We start from the raw sequence: 14,048 nt of genomic DNA on the forward strand, positions 1-14,048 counted from the left end.
GTGGAAGACACACTAGGTCCATCCCAAAGTCTCTACCAAAAATACTCAAAGGACAATTTAAACAAACTGAAGTAGTAGTCACTGAACCCTTCGCAGGAGTATCAATCACCATACTTCCATGCATCTCAGATATCTCTAACTTAAGTTTCACAGCACAATCCAAAGATATAAAGGAATGAGTCGCACCTGTGTCAATAATAGCTACAAGAGGAAAGCCATTAATATAACACGTACCTCGGATCAAACGATCATCTGCAGAAGTCTCAGAACCCGATAAAGCAAAGACCTTGCCTCCCGACTGGTTCTCTCTCTTCGGCTTAGGACACTGTGGGCTAATATGACCCAACTCTCCACAGTTGAAACAAGTCACAGTCTTCGACCGGCACTCTGCAGCCAAATGACCACCTTTTCCACACTTGAAACACTTCCTCTCAGCACTGGTACACTCATGGACACGATGTCCAGCCTGACCACATCTGTAACACTTAGCAGGGGCACTAGAGTCTCCCCCACTAGGCCTCTTCATTCCACTCTGTCTCTGGAAACCTTTGCCAGCTGCATACGGTTTCCCACGATCATTCTGATTCTTGCCTTTCCTATCAACCCTCTGCTGATAGCTTTCCGCTCTGGCCTTGGTATCCTGTTCAAAAATCCTGCAACAGTCAACCAAATTAGAAAACACTCTAATCCGTTGATACCCAATAGCCTGCTTAATCTCGGGACGTAACCCGTTCTCAAACTTCACACATTTCGAGAATTCCCCAGTAGCCTCATCATAGGGAGTGTAATACTTCGACAGCTCTGAGAACTTAGCAGCATACTCAGTAACAGACCGATTGCCCTGCTTCAATTCTAAGAACTCTATCTCTTTCTTTCCTCTAACATCCTCTGGAAAATACTTCCTCAGGAATCTCTCTCTGAACACAGCCCAAGTGATCTCAGCATTCCCAGCAGATTCCAACTCAGTGCGGGTAGCAACCCACCAATCATCTGCTTCTTCTGACAGCATATGCGTACCGAACCTGACCTTCTGGTTATCGGCACACTCAGTCACTCGGAAGATTCTCTCGATCTCCTTCAACCACTTCTGAGCACCATCGGGATCGTATGTTCCCTTGAACATTGGAGGATTGTTCTTCTGGAACTCACTCAGTTGACGAGCAGCTCCCAATCCCACCATATTCGGATTCCCTCCAAGTACTCCAGCTAGCATACCCAGAGCCTCAGCAATCGCAGCATCATCTCTACCTCTTCCAGCCATCTCTATTCTGAAAACCCAACAAGCTAAAACAATAAGTACTGATAGGGTTACACGACACCTATCACGTACAGGGGAACGGAATAATTACGACTCGACTCGACCGACTATGCTCTGATACCACTAATGTAACACCCTTCTAAAATACCCCAAAAGTTTAATTAAAATAACAACATATATCAATCAGAGTAAATATGCAATTAAGGGTGTCACACAATTACTTCACACCATTCACCATGATAACTGTCATGCTCTTTTATTAATTCAAAACATAAAGCATTTGCACAATACGCAGCGGATAGAGATTTAATCAATCATGCAAAACATGTAGCATATTACATGTAAACTGGTTCACAACCAACAATAAAACATTTAAAACATCCCATCCCGATGTTACATCTACCAGAGCATGACCCACTAAGGAACTACACTAGACTTCAAGCACTAGCTCCTACTCAATCACTGCTCGTTACCTGAAAAATAGTTGTAAGGGTGAGTTCCTCAATCGATATAAAAAGCATTATAAAATATCATGTAATGCTAAGTAAATAACACATTAATCACCCTAATTACATCACACATTCAGTAACGGCAACATCAACTCATACTCATAATCATACTCAACATAAACATCAAAACACACGTATAATATTGGAACACATCCATTCATATTATACACAATACATACATTATGCAATGAGACTCCATGCATGCGGTACCGACTATTCGTGAACATATAGTTCAACCTCACCGATCAAATCCAGATACGGCTACCAAGCTCACTAGTCTCACTCATTTGAGACCTAGTGACTCACTCACTAATTCCTCACCATGGGAATTAGCTACCACCCCAAGGGCTATGCTATGCACGCTAATTCACCTAGCATGCAAACATCAACAACAGTCCATAATGACTAACTCACTAATTCCTCACCATGGGAATTAGCTACCACCATAAAGGCCACAATATGCATGCTAAATCACCTAGCAATGCAAAATCATCAACAATAATCCACAATGGACATATGCTCACACTCTAAACCATAAACAGTCCATTCACAATTGCATACATAACATATACATTCACAACATTATGCATACCATCATACATTCATCAACACACGTATTAAAACATCATATCATGTCAAATAATTAATCACAGTATTAGCACACTCCACTAATACCTATACTGCTCAAAACAGCGGGAATTAATCCCTATTACATCATACGCCAATATAGGCCAAACACCAATTATGCACACATTATTCAAATATTAATTTTTCCAATTTCCAACAGTGTTAACCGGTTAACGCCCTGGGTTAACCGGTTAACGCAACACAGAACACGCTTTCTGGCAAAACTCAACAGTGTTAACCGGTTAACGCTCTGGGTTAACCGGTTAACGCAGACAGAACAGCAATTTCTCAGAAATCACAACAGTGTTAACCGGTTAACGCCCTGGGTTAACCGGTTAACGCAAGCAAAACAGCAATACTTCACAATTCCTAACAGTGTTAACCGGTTAACGCCCTGGGTTAACCGGTTAACGCAAGACAGAAAGCTGTTCCTGCGCTAACACGAAGCAGAATGCAGAATTCTCCGCATTTTCCGCCGTTGGAGGACTTCCGGACCTCCGATTCCGATTCCGTAAAAAGCTATACGTTCGGGAAATCACAACTCACACAAATACAGATTCAATTACAGCTTTAACACAACTTATCCAACACAATTTTTCAGCATTCAACATCCCAATTAGGGTCAATTCAACGGTTTATCACTACCCATTACATGTTAACCCATAATACCCATTAAACGACGATAAACCCCCCTTACCAGAGTTAATCCGGCAATCCCTAAGCTCCAATCTTTTCCGTTCTTCAACCCTTGCTCTCTTGCTCTTCCTCCTTGCCATTTCTCCCTTTTCAGCCGCTTCTCTGCTTTTCACGTAAAACCCTCTTTTCCAAAAAAAAATGAAACTCTTTTCTTATTTCCCACTTATATACTTTCCAATAATTATTATTCCAATAATAATAATAATAATAATAATCCAATAATTCCAATTACCTAATTAAATTAATAAATATAATATTAACTTAAATTAAACAATTATCTTATTTTTATCGGGGTGTTACACTTCACACACTTCGTTTGGAATGTCGATTTCTGGTAATCCTGAAACCATATTTCTTCTCTTCAAATCTCTAATGTCTTTGAAATTGAGATTGCCAAGTCTATAATGTCATATCCATTCATCTCTGCTGGCTGCTGTTACAAGACACTTATGCTCCATCACATTTAGTTCAATCTTGAAGGTTCTATTTTGAGACATTGGAGCCTTTAAGATCAACCTTCCATTAGAGTTGACAACTCTCATAATCTTGTCTTTGATCGACACCATGTAGTTCTTTTCGACTAACAACCCTATGCTGAGCAAATTTCTCTTCATGCATGGTATGTACAACACATTTGAAATTACTGACCTCTTGCTATATTTCCTCATAATCAGAACATCACCAACACCTTCAGCTGCTAGAGTGTTGTCATTTGCAAATTTCACCATGTTCTTCATTGAGGGATTTATGTTGACAAACCAATCTTTCCTTCCAAACATGTGTGATGAGCATCCTGAGTCCAAGTACCACTGATCCTTGAATCTCTCTTCATCTCTTATTGTAACCATCAACAATGTCTCTTCTTCTTCATGTTTCGCCAGCTTTGCATAAGTTTCTTGATTCTTCTGCTTTTCTGAATAATCACTAGAATAGTAACCATACGTTTAACAATTGTAACACTGAATGTGACTCTTGTCTGGCTTTTGACCACCACTTCTTCCTCTACCTGCAACACCACCTCTTTGGTTGCATTGGTTCCAGGGTTTTCTCTGATTCGACCAATTTCCTTCTTGCTAATTTCGACCAATTGAATTGTTGTAACCTCCTCTGCCTTTGTTGGCATTCCAACTACCTTTGCCTTTTCTTTCTTTTGTTGATTAAGCTTGTAAAGCCATATCACTCTTCGACTTTCCTGCAGCTCTTTCATCCATTCTTTGTTCATGAGATTCAAGCATCCCTTAAAGCTCTTCCTTTGTCAGTTTTGACAAATCTTTCGACTCTTCTATGGCTACTACCACGTGGTCGAACTTTGGATCTAACGACCTCAAGATCTTTCCAACAACAGATCTTGATGTCAATACTTCTCCACATACCTTCATTTGATTCACCAGTTTCGTAACCTTGGTGAAAAAATCAGTTATGCTTTCATTGTCTTTCCATCTGAAGCAATTCATACGTCCTTTTGTGAGTTTGTAACCTCACCTCTTTCACCTTCTCCGCGCCTCCAAACGATTTCTCTAGAATTTCCCATGCTTCTTTCACTGACTCTACATCACTAACCTTTTCAAAGTTATCTGCATCAACACATTGATAGATTATAAAGAGAGCTTTATAATCTTTCTTCTTCAATTCTTTATGGGCAGTCTTTTCTTGATCTGTCGCGACTTTTGCAAGTGTTGTTACTCCTTCCTTCATAAGATCTCAAAGATCTTAATAACAGAACACAACCTTTATCTGCTTGCACCAATTCTCATAATTGTTGTTCTTGAGAATCAGAAGATTTGCTGAAAAACATCTGTTTGGATGATTCGTTACTACGGTGATTTCTTCCCACAAATTGTTTCAATCGGAGCTCTTGATACCAGATGTTGGAAATTCTCCAAAACCTATGGAGAATTTCAATCAATCTTGATGAACAAGATTGTTATTACCCACACAATAGCAATGAAAATATAAGAACAATGGAGAAAGAAAAAAGTGTAAAGAACGATGAAGGAGAAGAGTAATAAAATTCTGCAAAGTTTCTCTCTACCCACAAACTGTGGAAAACTTCTTATTCACTTTGTAACTGCAAAATACTGTGAATACAAATGTTATGAATGCTCTATTCACTTCATTACAAAAATAAGGGTTACTCCCTCTATTTATAGATTTATGTTAACTTGGACCTCAAGCCAAAACCCAAAATTATAAAAGCCCAAAATAGCTAACACTATTAAAATATACATAAGTCGAAATCATGTGTGAAGCAATATGCTTCGACACACTAACACAACTCAACATACTAGGTGGTTCGACACTTCCTTGCTCTGTCGAGCAACCTGCTTCGATACAAGGAATTACAATTCAACAATAATCCCTCACATTCTGATGTGAATTCAATTCATTCATGTCGCTTTTTTGATATACTATCTAGGAGATTCTCATTGTCCATTCCTTGAGCACTGACGACCACTCCTTGTCCTCGACAACGTCATATACTTCATATCTGTCAGCTTCCGCTTGATTCGAATTCAAACCACATTATACTGGAACATGCTTACTCATAAACCATATAAAACACCCTTAAAATATATTTGTAATAACAATTAAATGCATTTAATGTCTAAGTTTCTGATTATGAGAAGGATAAAATAAAACTACATTTTAATTCTAACCCTTCTTACTTAAAATCTAAAAACCATAATATTTTATATGGTAAGATAACACAACAATTAAATGCATTTAATGCCTAAGTTTCTGAATATGAGAAGGATCCAAAAGCCTAATCTAACTAACTTGTGAACTTAAAGGACCGAAACATTAAAACGACCACTAAAAAGTTTGGCCTCAAAATTTATGGTAAGAATGGAGATAAATTAACTTTGGTAAATTGTATATCATTTACCATCACTTACACATCCTATCCATATTATTCTCTCTCAACCCTAAGCCATTCAAAAGAACATATACAATTATCATAATATATTTAGAAATTACCGATTAAGCGTTCATGTATATTCTTATATAATGGAAAATAATACTCCTACTTATCCTTCATCAATACCTATCACACATATAGCTTTCCATTAATAATTCAGCTCACGAAAACATTTTCAATAAAAAATCATCATTCACCTTTTGTGTGCGTTCAATTTATTATATTCACCTTGTGTGCATTCAATTAATTCTATCCAAATAACCTCAAAATCAAGTTTCAAACAATCAAAATTAAAATTCAACAATTTAATTAAAATATCAAATGATTAACGATTTGATTAAACAAATACTCTTTAGAAGCATATGACAAGAAATTTCATCAAAATTGCAGTCCCATAATGTAAATTTTGTTTGGTATTAGGGTTGAACACTAGTATTTACAACATCAAATTTATAATAATTTTTATCATCGGCTAATGAAAATATTTGAATTAAGAGATGTTATTCTTAAAAAGAATTCTTTCTATATTTTCACTAATGATAAACACAAGTTAATTGTGAAATAAATCAAGTACTTAGATATGAATGGTTAAGATCCATGGAATTTCAAAAAGACCGATGGAAGTATAACAATTAAAGATGTGACTCTATCTCAAAATCTTTCAACTTTTCGTAAACTAGAACAAGTAAGTTTGAATCAAATGATCATTACTTACTATTCTTACTCTTTGTATAATTATGAGTGTATCAATGTTATAGTGAAATTTTTTAGAACTTTATTTATTTTTCTATAGTTAATTGTATTATTATATACATACAAAGACACAATTTTCTTGAAGTCTAGAACCCCTCAAAATTACCTTGTTGATTATTGATAAAATTTTCTGTTGCTAAATCATCTGTGTTTTAAACATTTTCTTTGTTAAAACCAAATTAATTTCATTGTTTATAAAGCATTTATTGTAACCATTTGATTATTTTGAAGTTAGGTGGTTACAAAATCTCAAAATTTTGACATGTAACATGATTTTAAGTTTTAGGTTTTTTTAGGAATAACAATCTTCTAAGTTTGGGGGTGGTAGTCCTAAGAGCATACACAATAAAAAAATAATAAAAATAGGTACTCAAAGAAAAATAAAAATAAAAAAGTATAAATAAATAAATGAGTACTAAATCGATAAAAAGTTTCGAATTGCTCAAGAAATTTTAGTAAAGAGTTGAAATGAAAAATGAAAAATAGCCAAAGAAGATGAATAAGGAAATGTAGTGTCTAACTCTAAAGATTTAGTTCACTTAGCTTAAATTTATTCTACCTTAAACCAAACCACATTATAATCCTTATGACCTTAAAAGTGTGTGTAATAATTGTTTAATAGACTATTTAGAAATTCTTCAGGCTTTTCTTGTAAAGCATTTCTAATTCTAAGAGCATAGACAATAAAAGGAAAATGATGAAAATAGGCACACAAAAAAAATAAAAAAATAAAAAAAATAAAAAATTAGTCTCGAATTATTCAAAAAAAAAATAGTAAAGAGTTGAAGTGGAAAAAGAAATATTTCCGAATAAAATGAATGAGGGAATCTAGTGTCTAACTCTAATGATTTAACTCACTTAGACTAAATTTATCCTACCTTAACTAAAATCACATTATAACCTTTAAGACTTCAAAAGTGTGTGTAATTATGATTTGATAGACTCTTTAAAAAAATTTAAGTCTATGATAAAATTATCTATACATGTTCATTGAGTGAACATTCTCATTTGAGTGAATTGGTGAAAAGAGAGAGAAAATTGAATAGGTTTGAAGCATAAGTAAAAGTATTTTGAGTTATCCAACCCAAGGTATGAGAATAGAAGTGTTGGTTGAACATGAATATGGAAGTACTTTGATAAGTAATGTCAACTTAGAAATTATTTGTTAGAAAATTAATTTAAATTAAGCGGGTCAAGGCTAGAATCGTGAACAAAATCACTTTCCTTATAAGTATTTCAAGCACTCTCAAATGTCTTAGAGTTGGAACGCAGGAATAATCAGGATCATTCAGCCTATACTCGAGTTTGTACAAGACTGATGAAAACTCAAATGTAGGGAAGAGTATCTAGAATTTTAGTGAAGAGGATGTATGACTTTTGTTATATTTTTCTGAATCCGGAATGAAGTATTTATATGCCATATTGGTGTTGTTTCACAAGGTTGCGACCCTTGGTGAAACGACTTCCTTTTACCAAGAGTTATAATATTTTGCCAAAAGTTATGTACTTTTATCAAAAGTTGCATTGTTTCTCCTACTGCAACATTCTTCAAAAGTTGCATACTTTCATTCTGCAATACTTCATGAAGTGTTGCCTATTTCCAAATTTAAACCTACTATAACACTTCACAAGTGTTGCATATTTCTGAATTCAAATCCGTTGCAACACTTCACAAGTGTTTCCTATTTCTGAATTCGAAATTAATATTCACTTGCATATTTTCTTGTCATTTTGGAACACACTCAAGATTATTAATTCTTAATAATTTATAATAATCCCCCACTTTTTCTAATAATGACAAGATCAATTCTAGAAAAAGAGAAATAAAGAATGTTAATACAGTTAGTTATCTTTCGATTTAAAACTTAACCTTAGTGAGGACAACGCAAAGTCTAATCGGAATGTTAGGTAGAAATGCTTTTAAATCATTAATCCATATGATTTGATTGGCGTTACCTTACACACATTTCTTAAGGGTTCTTCCCCTACCATATGATTAGGCCATCTGCTTTCCTGTTTTATGAATTTTCTGTGAGAGATACTCAAACTCTCACTTTGAGATGGCACCATCTCGGAATTCACATATAGGTGAAGTTCATATTGTATCATTTTCCATGAGACACATACCCTCGGTATTGAAATCCATTAAGAGTTAAAAAACCCAACCCTTATTTTAAAGGTCAACATTATAATGAAATGTTTGACAAACATCCAAATCAACGACTTGTTGTTACCCATTGAGTCTTGAGGTTAATATTATGTTAACATAAGATTGGATTGTCGCCACTGTCAGAACTCTTACTCAAGGAGTTTCAACCTCATATCTCTCGAGGTTGTTTTTACTAAGTCTCTGGCCAGTGGCTTAGTAAATGGATCAACCAGATTATAGCTCGTTCGTATATAGGTGAGTGAAATGATTTCATTTTTAATCAATTTCCTCACAAAGGAATGTCTAAGTCCTACTTGCCTAGACTTTATGTTATACACTTTTTGTACGCTCTAGGTAAAGTGACTTGACTACCACAATGTATCAACATCTTTGGAATATTATCTTTAGCCAATGGAACTTTCAACAGAATGTCCCTCAACCACTCAGCTTCTTCACCAACGGAAGCAAGAGCCTCGAACTCTGATTCTATGGTTGAGAGAGTGATCCAATTTTTTTTCTTGCTCTTCCAAGAAATTATACCTTTGCCTAGTGTAAATATCCACATAAATGCAAATTTATGATATTCAACACTTGATATCAAACTCGTACCGGTATATCCTTCTAATATGGAAAGAAATCTACCATAATGGAGACCAAGATTTTTGGTTTTCGTAGGATAGTCAAAATACTAATGATGGCCTTTTAATGCTCACCATTTAGATTCTTAGTAAAATCTACTCATTTTACTAATTGCAAATGTTAGGTCGGGTCTAGTACATTACATGCACTTGAATATTTCAATTAAGCCACAACTCTTCCATCATTCTTTTGAAGTTTGACACTAGGGTCAAATGGAGTACTCACTTTCTTGAAATGTAAGTGGTTTAACTTGTCAAGTACTTTCTTAACATAATTTGTTTGACTAACTTCATAACCCCCACTATTTTGCTTTACTTTGATCCCCAAAAGTGTGTCAACTAATCCTAGATCATTCATCTTGAATGTGGAAGTTAGAAACCTATCTGTTTCTAAAATTTCTATCATCTCATTGCTAATGATTAATATGTAATCAACATAGAGACAAAGGAATATCACAATGTTGTCACACAACTTTGTGTACAAACACTTGTCACAAGAGTTTGATGAAGAATGTTTTTAGATAGTCATGCATGATGATGCAAGAAGGTTTTAGATGAAGTGAGAGATGAAATTATGAGTAATTTAAATTAGTATATTATAAATTGCAATGAGCACCTTAGTTGTGTTCACTTATCTCAAATAATCACTTGAATTTCTATGTTAAACTTTCTTGATCGACTTCATCATTGATGTGATGACACTTTTGATCCTTTTCTTCTTTAATAATATTTTGTCTTCATCAAAACTAAACTAGATATAAGATGTATTCTTCATAATCCTCCCCTTTTGATGATGGAAAAATATTGTCTCCTCCTAAGTTGTGTGTCTCCCCCTTAATTGGTGAATCAAAAAGCACATAACCTTCCGATTTCTCCTTGTAAATCTCCTCATTGAGATCTCCATTTAGTAATGTTGTTTTGACATTAATTTGATGAACTATAAGGTCATGCAAATAAGTTAATGCAAATAATACTCTAGTTTTCATTGTGCTTGCTACTATTGCATATGTGTTGAAATAATCAACACCTTCTTTTGTTAAAAACAACATTGATCATTAATCTAGACTTGTAGAATCATCTTCCACTTGAAGAGTAATAGGAATCTTACGAACACAATTCTTACTATTTCCTTCAATTAGATAAAAGAAATAAATGGACTATTGATAACGCGAAAACACATCAGATAATTGCCTTGATTTACACTCAAAGATCATATCATTTCAGTTAATAACCCGATTATTGCGCAAGTACTCGTGATGTTTTTGCAGGTATTTAAATCTTCATGCATTAAAGAGAAAAATGAAGAAAAGGAAGAAAAAGAAGAAGAAATAGATGAGAAAGCAAAGAAAAAGCAGAAAACCAGATTATGCAGAATTTGCTTATGTGACGACCGTCACAGATTCATGACACTCGTCACGACCCAGACTATGACGACCGTCACAGGCCCATGACGAGCATCACGCGGCCATAATATGCGCTTTGAAACAGTCAGCCACAGGCACCCAAACGTGCCTAAATTCCCTCCAACAAACTTACTCCCACGAATTCCTCATTCAAACCAAGTCTTCCTTGAATATCTCAAACACCAAGACCTAAAGGAGCACTATATAAAGGACCAAAATGGGAAAAATTGGGAAGGCCTACATTTACACTTACGCTCTACAATTTAGTTTTACAGCTTTCTAGCTTTTAGTATTTTCTTTTCAACAACCTTGTTTCCGTTGCCTTATTTTATTCGCCATTCTTTTTAGAGTTTCCCTTTTCCTTTCCGTTTTCCAGTTAGCCATAGTAGTAGTTTCCTACACTAGAGAACTACTACACTTTATTTAATTTTAGTAGTAATTTGTATTGAAGAAGCAAAGCCTACCGGCTTGTGGAGGACTGCTCAAGTACTCCAAGAATCGCTATACTCGGTTACTTCGATCTCCAGGTTTTTATTGAATTATTATTATTATTGCCCAATTATTATTATAATTATGTTTGCCGTAATGTTGATCTGTATATGCTCTGTGTTTTCCTTATTTAACATGTCTGGCTAAACTACCGGTATCGGTATGTAGCAACTTAATTTGATGGGATTTAATAATAACCGGTGAAAACCCTTTTTCTCAAACAATCTTTTAGGCTGAAGTTTTTAATTTAAATTTAATTAAATTTATCACAAAAGCGTGAAAAGCTATTTAATACGGTTTTGCCACGAGAGTGGAAAATTAACTAAGGTGAGAACCAACAATCGCGAGAGCGTGAGGCTCAAGCTGGATAGTAAAAATTAGGCATTGAGTTTAAAAACAGCGAGAGCACTTTAAAAGCAATTAGAACTTAATTATTTTCAAAAAGCAATTTTAACTTCAAATAGGACAGCGAGAGCGTACATTCTGACTTAAAGCTATAGGCCGAATCAACAATCACGAGAGTGTGAGATAAAGCTTTTTAAATAAATATTTTCTACTGAGAGATATTTGGCATTTAAACTATTCACCGATGACTTATCGAATCCCTGACAATTAATGCGTTGCTTACTGATTCCTTTCATAAATTCTTTCTTAAAACTAAAATTCCCTTAGATTTACTATATTGCCCCCGAACTTCTACTAATCAATTCCCTTAGCTAAACATAGTGACGTTAGTAACACTAGTTTGACCATAGGTCCCTGTGGGATCGATATCTTTTAAAACTAAAGCGACTGGACTGTGCACTTGCAGTCAAGTACCCGACAGACTATATTTTATATATAGCCAGATCAAGCATCAAGTTTTTGGCGCCGTTGTCGGGGACCTGTTTTAGTCGAATAGTGTGATTCTTTCGTTGCATGGTATAAACTAAGGTAAAAATAAAAACTAATCCTCTCTCCCTTATTTCCCTGATTGTATGCCAAGTACTCGCTCACAAGGCGATAACTTAGCACCACCAATCCCTGAATTAGAGCGTTTCTTATACGTGAGACGCCGAATACATGAATATCAACAAAAGTATGATATTCCCGATATCTTCTCTCCTCCTAAACCAGAAGAAAAACCAAACATGGCTGAAGAAGGACCACAGAATCATCCTCTTAAATTCTATGTTACCCCGTCCCAACAAGAACCTCACAACAGTATTGTTTCCCCCGCTATAAATCGAAATGATTTCGAGCTGAAACCCTCACTATTATCAGTCGTCTAACAACATCAATTTGCTGGAAATCCTACGGACGATCCTAATGAACACCTGACCAAGTTTGTGCAGCACGCAGATACTATAAAGGCGAATGATGTATCTCAAGATGCGATAAGACTGCACCTTTTTCCTTTCTCATTAAGAGACAGAGCTTGGGCTTGGTTACAATCCTTGCCCTCGAACTCCGTTACGACATGGGAAGAACTGAAGAACGTCTTCTTATCCCGATATTTTCCGCTGAGCAAAACTGTTATGCTAAGAGCTCAAATCAACGGATTCAGGCAAAAAGATGTAGAATCTCTCTACGAAGCGTGGGAGAGATACAAGGACATGATGAGGATATATCCACATCACGGTCTCGAAGACTGGGTGATCATTCACACATTTTACAACGGGCTTCTGTATAACACAAGACTTACAATAGACGTTGTCGCGGGCGGTGCACTTATGGATAGGCCATACAACGAAGCTTATCAACTCATTGAAAACATGGCCCAAAACCATTGCCAATGGGGAGGTGAAAGAACTCCAGTGGAAAAGTCCCAGACTAAGGGTGGAATGTACGAAATCAGTAGCCTTGACCATGTTCATGCAAAGGTAGATGCCCTTGTTCAAAAATTAGATAACTTGACCATACCACCCGCAACCACCGTGGGTGCTGTAACTCCAAACTATGAGTTATGTGGAAACCCTGGACACACTGCACAAGAATGTCAAATATTAGAAGGAGTCCCAACCGATCAAGTGAATTACACACAAGGAAATCCCTATTCGAATACCTATAACCCATGTTGGAAAAACCATCATAATTTCTCGTATAAGAATAACAATGCCCTTTATGCACCTGGCCAAGCACCAACTGTTCCGCATGGATATCAAAAGCCAGCTAATAATGCTCCTAACATGCTTAGGAAGTCAAATCTTGAATTGATGATGGAAAGCTTCATAGCTACCCAAGCTCAGACAAACAAAGACTTCTTACAAGCACCAGCTATAGATGATACCTGCTATCTGCTTGATGTCATAGACGAGTGCGTGAGAGAGATGGAGATGCAAGAAACCATATATTCTGACATAATGAAAATCCAAATCCCTCCAATCTTTGAAGACGATAATTGGCATGAACCATACCAAAACGAAAGTCTAAGCGAATGCTTAGCACTTACACCCGACCACATGCCATGCCCAAAGAAACCTGACTTGGAACTAAAAACACTACCAAAGAACCTAAGATACGAATTCCTAGACGCTGAATTGAAAAGACCAGTAATAGTCAACGCTGACTTAGGACAGATGGAAACTGAGAAATTACTAGATGTTCTAAGAAAATACCCAACAACG

The 14,048-nt window shown here is 35.8% G+C and overlaps 1 non-coding gene across 1 annotated transcript; it reads right to left on the reverse strand.

Annotated features, from left to right (window-relative positions):
• Nucleotides 1-12,959: 12,959 nt before the first annotated feature.
• Nucleotides 12,960-13,066, reverse strand: LOC127098859 (small nucleolar RNA R71). Its single transcript, XR_007793544.1, has one exon. It is a non-coding gene; the product is annotated as a small nucleolar RNA R71 (small nucleolar RNA).
• Nucleotides 13,067-14,048: the final 982 nt, after the last annotated feature.

The sequence above is a fragment of the Lathyrus oleraceus genome, chromosome 6, assembly GCF_024323335.1.
Source record: "Lathyrus oleraceus cultivar Zhongwan6 chromosome 6, CAAS_Psat_ZW6_1.0, whole genome shotgun sequence".
Classification (NCBI taxonomy): Eukaryota; Viridiplantae; Streptophyta; class Magnoliopsida; order Fabales; family Fabaceae; genus Lathyrus; species Lathyrus oleraceus.